We start from the raw sequence: 11926 nt of genomic DNA on the forward strand, positions 1-11926 counted from the left end.
AACTACAAGGTCAGACGAGTTCTCATAGACAACGGCAGCTCTTCAGACATCATCTTCCTCAACTGCTTCCGCCAGCTCAAGATTGGAGAAGAAAGCTTGTCTCCTCTCCAAACCCCTCTGGTCGGTTTCACCGGCGATCGTGTGACCTCCATCGGCTCCATCGATCTACCTATAACCATTGGCGAACACCCGAGGCAGACCACTAAGTTGCTCACCTTCCTCGTGGTCGACTGCCCCTCTGCTTACAACATCATCCTTGGCCGCACAGCCCTAAACGCCTTCCAAGCCATCACATCCACATATCACCTTGTCATCAAATTCCCTACCGATCTCGGCGTCGGAACTGTCAGAGGAGAACAGACCGTGGCCAGGGAGTGTTATGTTGCCTCCCTCAAAGAAGTCAAGCTGAATGAGGCCATGATCATCGAAGGGCTTGACGTCCGAGACGAGGACGAGCTGGTCAGAGGAGAACCTGTGGAGGAGCTTGTTGAAGTTAACATTGATCCCACCAACCCCATCAAAACTACCAAAATCGGCAGCCAACTACCTTCCCAAGCCAAGGCCGACCTTACCGCCCTCCTGACCGAGCACAGAGATGTTTTCGCCTGGACCCATTCAGACATGCCAGGCATTGACCCCTCCTTCATAACCCATCGCCTCAGCATCGAACCCCACTTTCGACCCCACCGCCAGAAGCAATGCATTTTTCATCCGGAGCGCAACACTCTTATAGCCGCAGAAGTTGACAAGCTCCTCGAGGCCCAATTCATCAAAAATGTGGACTACCCTCGATGGTTGTCCAACGTGGTCCTCGTCCGCAAACACAATGGCAAATGGCGGCTCTGTGTCGATTACTCTGACCTGAACCGAGCTTGCCCCAAAGACAGCTACCCTCTTCCCCGCATAGATTTGCTGGTCGACGCCACGGCCGGTCATCAAATGCTCAGCTTCATGGATGCCTTCTCTGGGTATAACCAAATCCTGATGCACACATCTGATCGGGAACACAAATCATTCATTACCGACCGAGGTACCTACCACTATTGTGTAATGCCGTTCGGATTGAAGAATGCTGGGGCCACCTATCAACGGCTGGTTAATACCGTTTTCCATCACCAAATAGGCCGGAATATGGAAGTCTACGTCGACAACATGCTAGTCAAAAGCAAATATTCCTCCGATCACCTCACTGACCTACGAGAGACCTTCGCCACCTTGCGCAAGTACCAGATGAAGCTCAACCCAGAGAAGTGCGCCTTCGGCGTAGGATCTGGGAAGTTTTTGGGTTTTATGGTCAGTCAACGCAGCATTGAAGCTAACCTTGAGAAGATGAAGGCCTTGGTTGAGATGCAGTCACCTAGGACGGTCAAAGAAGTTCAAAGACTCACCGGCCGAGTGGTGGCCCTCAACCACCTCATTTCCCGTGCAACAGATAAGTGCCTACCATTCTTTAAAGTTCTTCGGCAGACTTTTGAATGGACAGCTGAATCCGAAGAGGCTTTCCAACGGTTAAAGCAATGCATGGCCAATCCTCCCCTTCTTTCACAGCCAATCACGGGCGAGCCACTTTTCCTCTACTTAGCAATGTCGAGCACCGCAGTCAGTGCAGCTCTCCTCAGAGAAGATGGCTCAATCCAACGGCCGGTCTATTACATCAGTCGGGCTCTCAGGGGAGTGGAGCAGAACTACCCCTTATTAGAAAAACTGTCCCTGGCCTTGGTCATTGCCTCCAGACGACTCCGTCCATACTTCCAAGCCCACTCCATAGTGGTCCTCACCGACCAGCCCCTGAAAAAGGTCATGCAGCAACCAGAACTCTCAGGCAGACTAATGCAGTGGTCAGTAGAACTCAACCAGTTCGACATCTCCTACCACCCTCGGACAGCAATCAAGGGGCAAGCTGTAGCTGACTTCATCCTAGAGTTCACCAATCCGGCCTCGACCACTACCCCACCACTCCCACCAACTCCACAAGAGCCAGAAGATCCTCATTCCTGGACTCTCAATGTCGACGGTTCGTCTCGCAAAGAAGGAAGTGGGGCCGGCCTCATCCTGACCTCCCCTAGGGCAGCTATCTCAAATGTGCCCCCCATTTCTTGTTTGAAGCAAGCAACAATGAGGCCGAGTATGAGGCATTGATAGCAAGACTCCGCCTTGCTAAGGAAATTGGGGTCAGCCACTTCCGAGTATTCAGCGACTCCCAGCTCGTCATCGGTCAGATGACGGGGGACTTCGACGCCAAGGAAGACACAATGCGAGCTTACAGGGATATGGCACTCCCCCTCGCTCGCCTCTTTAATACCTTCCACATCAGGCACATACCTCGGGCGAAAAACTCCAAAGCAGATGAGATGGCTCAGCTGGCCTCTGCTGACCATCCTAATCTCAGCCAAGATGTCCGTCTCAAATATCTACACCACCCGGCCATTTCACTCGACCTGCAAGCTGTACAGTTCATCCAAAACAAACCCATCCCTTGGGCATCCGACATTCTCCTATTCTTGACCACAGGGACACTCCCAGATGACCAACAGCAGGCAACCAAAGTCCGATCCCGAGCATCCAATTACATCATTGTCGACGGTATATTGTACAAGCGCGGTTTTTCCCGGCCATATCTACGGTGCCTCAATCCAGCTCAAGCAACTTATGTAATGCAGGAGATCCATGAGGGAATTTGTGGTAATCATTTAGGCGGCAGATCCCTTGCCCACAAGATACTCCATACTGGGTATTTTTGGCCAACTCTTAATCAGGATGCAACCGATTTCGTTTTCAAATGCGATAAATGTCAACGTTTCGCCAACATCCCCCATACTCCTCCTACAGAGTTAATCACACTCTGCAGCCCTTATCCGTTTGCCAAATGGGGGATCGACTTGGTTGGTCCACTTCCCACCGGTCGAGGCCAGACCAAGTTCGCGATTGTCGCCATTGATTACTTCACCAAGTGGGTCGAGGCCGAACCCCTTGCCATAATCACTGAGCGGAACACCACCAGGTTTATCTGGCAATCGATCGTTTGCCGATTTGGCATCCCCCAAGCCATCATCTCCGACAACGGCAAACAATTCGACAACGCGAAGTACAGAAAATTTTGTGCAGATCTCCAGATTCAACCATGCTTCTCTTCCCCCGGTCATCCCCAAGCAAATGGCCAAGTTGAGGTCACCAACCGTTCTCTTCTGAAAACCATCAAAACTAAGCTCGAAACTGCTAAAGGCCTTTGGGCTGAGGAACTACCAAGTGTACTCTAGGCTTACCGAACCACTGCTCGCACTCCCACTGGGGAAACCTCTTTTCGCTTAACATATGGCGCTGAGGCGGTTATTCCGGTAGAAGTCGGTCTGCCCACCCCCAGGGTTTTACATCCGGATCTCGCCTCAATTGAAGAGCTCCATCGAACAGACCTGGACCTCATCGAAGAGCTCAGAGAGACTGCTGCCGTCAGATTGGCTTCGTACCAACAGAAAATGAGAACACACTACAACCGCAGAGTTCGACCACGAGAGTTCTCTATAGGGGACCTTGTCTTGAGAGAAGCGACTCTTGTCACAAAGAATCCAACTGAGGGCAAACTGGCAGCCAAATGAGAGGGACCCTACGTTGTGAGAGCCCGACCACGACCAGGCACTTACCGACTTCAAGATATGGAAGGCCGAGACCTTCCCCATCCTTGGAATGCGGAACATTTGAAGCGTTACTATCAATGAGTTCACACTTTTGTATTGTCAACATTATTGTATTTCCCCCTTTGATACATAATGCAAATTCCGACTGAAGTTCTCAGCTTTTATAATTCAACTGTCTGCATGTCGCTCCCATGACACTTTCACTTGCAACACTTCAAAGCCTCGGCCAGACCGAGAACTCAAAGCCTCAGCCAGACTCAGCACTTCAAAGCCTCGGCCAAACCGAGCACTCAAAGCCTCAGCCAAACTGAGCACTTCAAAGCCTCAGCCAGACTAAGCACTTCAAAGCCTCGGCCAGACCGAGCACTCAAAGCCTCGGCCAGACCGAGCACTCAAAGCCTCGGCCAGACTAAGCACTTCAAAGCCTCGGCCAGACCGAGCACTCAAAACCTCGGCCAGACCGAGCACTCAAAGCCTCGGCCAGACTAAGCACTTCAAAGCCTCGGCCAGACCGAGCACTCAAAGCCTCAGCCAAACTGAGCACTTCAAAGCCTCAGCCAGACTAAGCACTTCAAAGCCTCGGCCAGACCGAGCACTCAAAGCCTCAGCCAGACTGAGCACTTCAAAGCCTCGGCCAGACCGAGCACTCAAAGCCTCGGCCAGACTGAGCACTTCAAAGCCTCGGCCAGACCGAGCACTCAAAGCCTCGGCCAGACTAAGCACTTCAAAGCCTCGGCCAGACCGAGCACTCAAAGCCTCAGCCAAACTGAGCACTTCAAAGCCTCAGCCAGACTGAGCACTTCAAAGCCTCGGCCAGACCGAGCACTCAAAGCCTCAGCCAGACTGAGCACTTCAAAGCCTCGGCCAGACTGAGCACTTCAAAGCCTCGGCTAGACTGAGCACTCAAAGCCTCAGCCAGACTGAGCACTTCAAAGCCTTAGCCAGACTGAGCACTTCAAAGCCTTGGCCAGATCGAGCACTCAAAGCCTCAACCAGACTGAGCACTTCAAGGCCTCAGCCAGACTGAGCACTTCAAAGCCTCGGCCAGACCGAGCACTCAAAGCCTCAGCCAGACTGAGCACTTCAAAGCCTCAGCCAGACTGAGCACTTCAAAGCCTCGGCCAGACCGAGCACTCGAAGCCTCAGCCAGACTGAGCACCTCAAAGCCTCAGCCAGACTGAGCACTTCAAAGCCTCGGCCAGACCGAGCACTCGAAGCCTCAGCCAGACTGAACACTTCAAAGCCTCAGCCAAACTGAGCACTTCAAAGCCTCACCTAGACTGAGCACTTCAAAGCCAAGCAGGACCACATTTTTAACACTTAGTCACATTTTGAAGCTTATTCACAATTTCCAGACCACGTTTTTACTTAGTTAGATTCCAAAGATGTTCACACGTATTTCATTTACTAGTCAGATTATCTCCCACCCCATCCAGTTTGTTTCTCCAATCTCTTCTCTACAACCGTTTAGTTACGATTTGCAACCTACTTTTCTGTCCTCATCCATAGATTCTTCATCCGTCCTTATTAAACTGGAAGTACTAACCCCATTCGAATATTATGTTCTACAATTTCATAATCCAATTTTTCAATCAACCACTATCATCCTTTCAATTTTCATACAAATCCAATCTCACTTTGCAGGGAGGCACTTTTAACTTAACTTTGCACGAAATTTTTATTGCACAATTTTTATGACCAGTTTTTGTGACAAGGCTTCATTCATTTTAGACAATACAGGCCAACACAATCAACTGACAACATAAACGAAATTTTATTCATTTACAATGCGTACACAAGTTCATTACAATTATATAAAAAAAAAAAAAAAAAAAAAAAAAAAAAAAAAACAACAACAACAACAACAACAACAACAACAAACACAGAGAGGGGGCTCTTCATCTCCCTTGGTTATTCCTCCTCGCTGGATACAAGCTCTTCTTCTTCAATGCCCTCGTCCAGGGGGGTTTGGGCCCCATCATCTTCACCAATCGTTACACTACTCAGGTCCAAGTTTGGGAACAGCTCTTCAGCTCTGTGTTTGAACATCTTCCAACCGCTGTCCCAGAACTCAGCCATTTCGTGCTTGTAGAAGTCTGACTGCTGGAAGCTCTCAATAAATTCTGCCTCTGTCCTACCTCCAGCAGTCGTCCTTGATGGCCCACCCCCCAGATTCTTGCCCAGCCAGATTCCTGGCGACTACAGCATCTACCGCCATCTGAAATTCGGGAGACCCTTTGTATTGCTCCACTGCTACAACGCACAGATCAGGGTAGGCCGCCCTCTCAGAAGCCGCCTTCGCCCTCTCTTCGTCCAGCTCTCTCTGCAGGGCCCTCCTTTCAGCAGCCGCCGTCGCCCTTTCCTCTTCCATTCCCTTCCTCAGGCTCTCCATCTCCGCCATCGCCTTCTCTGTTTCCAACTCCCTCACGAGCCTCCCCTTCTCCTCCTCTGCTTTGACGCGCTCATTCTCCAACTCCTTCAACAGATCCCCAATTCTGGCATCTGCCTCATCTTTTTGCCTGACCAACTCTTCATTGCTGCTCATGGCCTCTTCATGCCACTCGATCGCAACGGCGCAGGCTCTTTCAGACTCCTCCAACTTTTTCTGTTCGCCAGCCAATTGGAACTCGAGCGACACGACCTTACGGCGTGTGCCCTCCAGCTCCAACTTGACTACTTGCAGCTCAGCATGGGCAGTCTTCCAGTCGGCACTCTCCGTCTTCAACTTGGCTAACTGGGCCTTGGCCTCTTCAGCCTTTAGCTTGGCAGTCCCTGCTTTCCTTAGAAGGGCCCCTGCCAAGGTGGTTACCTCCATTTGGGCGGAGCATAACCCCCTCAGCAGGTCAGCCTCATTGAATCCCAATGCCGAGCGCAGGGCTGTCTCCTCCACAATCTTCACCAAGCGGTCTGCCCCCGCCCTGGCTGGGCCTTCTTCTCCCTCCAACCTTTCAGCTACCGCGCGAGCGTGATAGATTGACGTGGCCAGACGGACCCCTCCTTCCTGGGGGGCAGGGCCCTTTTGGGTCTGCTTCCTCCCGCTCGGCGCAACCTCTGTCAACCCAACTCTTACTTGCACTGTTGGGGTAGTCTCCACAACCTGCAGTGTTGGGGTGACCTCCACCACCTCTGGGGTATCCTTGGCCACAGGGACCTCCACCTCAGCTGGGGCCACCTTAGCCCTCTTGTCCCCAGGCTCATCTGCAGCTCCCTCTGGGGCACTTCTCTTCTTCTTCTTCTTCTTCAGAGCCTCCCCCTCCTTTCTGGCCTGTTCTTTTACAGGATCTACTGGGGGCGGTCGTGGCTCAAAACTGCTTAAGTCCTTCCCCCCCAGGGACCTTGGGCGCGGTCGGATCCTCTCCCGCGCGATCGGTTGAGGCGGTCAGTCTCCTAGCGCTTCCTTCAACTTTGTGGCTTTGGCAAGTATGGCCTGATCCTCTACTTCTTGAACTTCTCTTCTCGCCTCCAATTCTGCTCAGTCGAGGTCTCCACCCCTCAGCTGCGGTCCCAACCCTGCCTCAAACAATGCGGACGGCTGAACAAGCTCGTCCCATTTGGCCTTCTCTCTCTCCCTCCACTCCTTCACCCTCTTCACCCTCTCTTCCGCCGCTGCCCCAAGTCTTGGCTCCATCGACCTAATGGGCACCTTCCAGATGGTGCGTACTCCCCGTCCCCCATTGCCAGACACGTAGAACTACCGTGGCCGCCACCCCTTGATCAATGTCGACAGCCCCGCCACCAATCCCCTCCCCATCACTGACTGTAGGGTGACCCACGTCTCTTGCTGCCCCGAAGCCTTATAACAGGAAAAGAACTCGTCTATCGCCATGGCTTCCCCTCCATTTGCCTTGGGCCACGCGCTAGCACAGGCCAGCAGAATCTTCCATGCATTGGGCATCAATTGCCCCGGTGCTACTTCCAGACGGTTCAGTACGTCAACCACCACTTGGGGCAGTGGCAACCTCAACCCACCTTTTAGCGCCTCCTCATAAAGGGAAAACTCCCCTGGCCTGGCATCAGACGGCCTTCCCTTGACGTTGGCAGCAATAACTCCACCTCCGCCGGAATCTGGTATTTTTCCCTGATAGCCTCCAAATCCGCCGCAGTAATTGTGGATTTGTCAGCCTTAGTGTGCCAATGATCCGGCTCTACCTGGCTTATTGGCTTTGGAGCCACTATCAGGGCCGACGCCTGCGATTATCCCACCGGTTCCCCCACCCCCACCATTCGTGTCTCCGTCCTATATCGCACTGCTAGCTCCTCTGCATCATCGTCTCCCAGGGGGTCCACCCTCACATTCCCCACTTCTTCTCGTGCCATTTCTAGGGTTTGCTTACGAATCACTTCTGACGTAGAAGCAAGGAAGTTAAGAAAATGTTGCAAAGGTGGTGTCGTGCGCAATGAAGGAATTAACACTTGGGTATTTTGAGTTTTTGTAAAAAGGTAGGTGAAACGAATTATACCAAAAACTCACGGTTTACCTGTATTCCATGGATCCAAATTAATTTTCGCCCGTTTCAAAACCTTTCAAATCAACCGCCAAAACTGCCTTTTCAAAACCCCCCCTCGTGACCTATCGTTTCATTTCTGCTCCAACACTTCACTCCCCCCACGATATTGCCACGTGTATGGCCACGATGCACTGTCCCCTCCCCTTACCCTGTCGTTTCCATTTCACATCATCACAAGGCACGCCCCCCCTTTTTTTTTGAGCCCCGCGCCGTCCTGGTCGGCACGCCTCACGGTCGACCCCTCCCACTCGGCCACCCTTGCGGTTGGCACGCCTAACGGTCAACCCCTCCCGCTCGGCCACCCTTGCGGTCGGCACGCCTAACGGTCGACCCCTCCCGCTCGACCACCCTCACGGTCAGCTCCCCCCGCTCGGCCACCCTTGCGGTCGGAACGCCTCGCGGTCGGCACGCCTAACGATCGGCCTCTCCCCTCAGTTCGCACTTTTCTTCCTTATTACTATTCCCTTCGTTGGACTAAAGCTGCACTCGGAAATGGGGGACTACTGACATGGATAGGCCCATAAGGCTTACAGCCCACAGCAAACAACCCCAAACCCATCGCTTGGGACCCATAGCATAACCCGGTTGGCAAAGCCCAGGACAGCTGGAGGCCATCTGGGCATGGAGGGCCAATGACATTTGGGCACATGGCAGGTGAAACACAGGCCACATCAGCAAACAAAGATCTGCAGAGTTATTGCCACAACACATCACTATTAATGCAGCCCATCACAGCATTTATTACGACAACACCTCCCCGTCGGAACAGAGCCCCCTCACCCTGAACAAGGTAAGCTACGGCACAGGCTTTCGGCGGAAGGGGGCACGTCGCAAGGGACAGTGAAATGATTACCAAAGGATATAAGCAAGAATCGAAGACAAGAGGAAGGTTAAGCTTTTCTATCTCTCTATCTCTATATTTCCTTCTTCTTTTACTGATTTGCTCGCCGGAGGGTTCACTGGGGGACTACCCCGTTCCCCTTTGGACTTGCTTGCAGGTCATCTGGCGGAATCATCCGCCTGGATCGGAACTTGAAGAGCCTGGACCAGCCCGACCCATCCGCCCAGGACGAACTGCATCATCATAGCCCAAGTTTATCATTCATCAAATCGCACTCAAAAGCTTTGTCATGCTTTTCTGTTTTCCAGTAATACCCATGATTTAACTGCTATACCGAATAACTGTTGAATCGTTTACAAATTCAACTCACGTTTATCATTAATCAAATCGCCAAAAAATTAGATGTAAAAATTGCAAGCGCCACCGCTAGTATGTATTAATTGGGGTAATTTTAGCAGTTGAGCCATACATGTTTGAAAATCTACGAGTATAGTTTCTGGAAAAGAAAAACAAAAAACAAAAAAACGGTGCATTAAAATGATTTTTGAGGGAGATGTTGCCATTTTAATGATTGGTGCAAAGAAGCCTACAAACATCATTTTCAGCTGTTTTAACTAGGGTAGTTTCAGCAGTTGACCATACATGGTTAGAAAGATATACAAATCTAGTTTATAATCCAAAATATATATATATATATAAAAATGGTGCATCAAAAGAATTTTTCTAGAGGGGTATATGAATATTTTAGTGAACAGAACTCCTTGGAAGCTGCAGAGGCTTTGAAGATTTCAAGAAGTAAAAACAACAAAGCTTGCACATTTGTTCATCTTACAAAGAATGGAAATGTGAACTCCTAGGCATAAAATTATTACTTTGTTCACCTTTGAACTGTGAAAACATGTAGTTACTCTTATACCTTCAACCCTCCAATGCCACCCTCTCTACTTTGATGCATCTGCAACTTTGCTATTCCCATACAACATTATCTGATGTAGCATATTTCCAATTTCCAGTCATCTACGGCATCCGACTCCTATTGGGATAATGATGCTATTTCTCTTCCTATCAACAACCCACCCTAGGTAGCAGAATACCTCTGGAATATTTCCCCGAAAAACAAATTGCCATTAATACATTTTATTGCCTCTGTGTAACCTATTTTGCTCTATTATTCTAATCAGCTCACCTCTAGATTTCTCTTTAGGATAATAACATTTTGTTCAATCTTCAAATCTCTTGCTAACACCTTACATAATCTCATCAATATGCGGCTAATATGTGAAAGAAAAGCCATAATAAAAAGGAAAGCAGCACCAAAGAAGGTTAAAAAAAATGAAGAGTTTCTGGGGAATAGAAAGGGTAAAAGCAATGGTAGTAATGGAAGAAAAGAAACAATGGAAATACCAGTGACAAAGACTAAGAAGACAAATAGTCACAATGAAAAAGAATAAGCACAGAGAAGATGAAAACACAACAAAAGAAAGAAGATAAGAGAAAGAACTCGGCAAGGAAAAAATGAAAAAAAGGATGGTTGAATAAGATCAGAAGAGAAAGTTTCAAGGCTGCAGAGAGAGAGAGAGAGAGAGTAAACCCGGTGCCCTCATTCCCCCAACACCATCAAGCTTCATAGTATTATCTCTGCTGGTAGTGTATTCTAGATAGATATACCTCAAGAAGAAGGTGGATGGAGGTATTAAAACTTGGAATTTGGTAGGCTGCTGAAAAAGGTGAATGAAACCTCGTTTCTTTGAATCAGAAATAATTATTTAAATAGTCAAATTACAAATTCGATCATGCTACGTAGCTCGAATGTCGCGGCTTGAAACACGGCTCGACACCAAAACGACGTCGTTTTGGTGTCGATTTTTTTTTTTTTTTTTCTTTCTTCCCTGGTTTTGCAGAACGAAGAAGGAGAAGAAGAAGAAGAAGAAGAAGAAGGGAGAAGAAGAGAAGGGAGGAGGAGGAGGAGGAGGGAGGGGAGGGGGCCATAAAAACCGGTTTGAGGAGGAGGGGAGGCTGGGCTGCGACGGAGGCGGGGCTGCGACGGAGGAGGAAGCAGAGGCGGCGGCGAGAGCTACGACGACGGCGGGAGCTGCGACGACGGCGGGGCGGGGAGCTGCGACGACGGCGGGGCGGGGAGCTGCGACGCCGACCTTCTTCCTCTCCCTCCCTTCTCTTTCTCCTCTCCCTCTCTTTCTCTCCCTCTCCCTCTCCCTCTCCCTCTCTTCCTCTCGAGCCATTTTCGAGCCTGGTAGCTTCGAGCTACCAGGCATTTTCCTTACAAATTTAATAGGAGATTGAAATAATTGCACCAAGAATAAAAATCATTATAACCACGCTACAAAATTTAATCACACAGGAATCAAATGGAAACCTCATTGAACACAGACACACATTTATATAGAAACGAAGAAGGGAAGCATACAGGAAGATCAGGATTGTAATGTGCCCAACAACACAAGCAACGCCAAGACCAGCTTTGGAAGAGTATTGCCTAATGGCAGCATCACATTCTCTTTACCCCAAAAGTTTTCTTGATGTTTCAGTTTACTCCACTGCCACTGAAAGCCTGCAAATAAAGCATTGGGTTTTTCCATATCAATGCTACATGTTTAAAGTCCCAATGAAATCCTGCTTGCACATGGAATCTACCATCAACAAAGTATAGAGACTCATGAGTGCCGGTGATGCAGGCAGGGTTGGATTAACAGTGTTGGACCACACTGAACTTTGTGTTGGAGGCTTGGAGTATGTACAAGCCATTTCTGTTCCTGGTCAAATCAAACGGATATTCATTTGAAATGTAGGCCTTGGCAAGCACTGGAGGCATAGAAAAACACAGTTCAACCTAAGTACAAGCAAGAGAATCATGTCCCCATCTGTCTAACTGGTCCTCGGTTTTTTAATTAACAGTGCTCTCTTCATTACCCACTTGGATCTGCATT

This window comes from Camellia sinensis, chromosome 4 (assembly GCF_055761805.1).
Source record: "Camellia sinensis isolate YWXY chromosome 4, ASM5576180v1, whole genome shotgun sequence".
Lineage (NCBI taxonomy): Eukaryota > Viridiplantae > Streptophyta > Magnoliopsida > Ericales > Theaceae > Camellia > Camellia sinensis.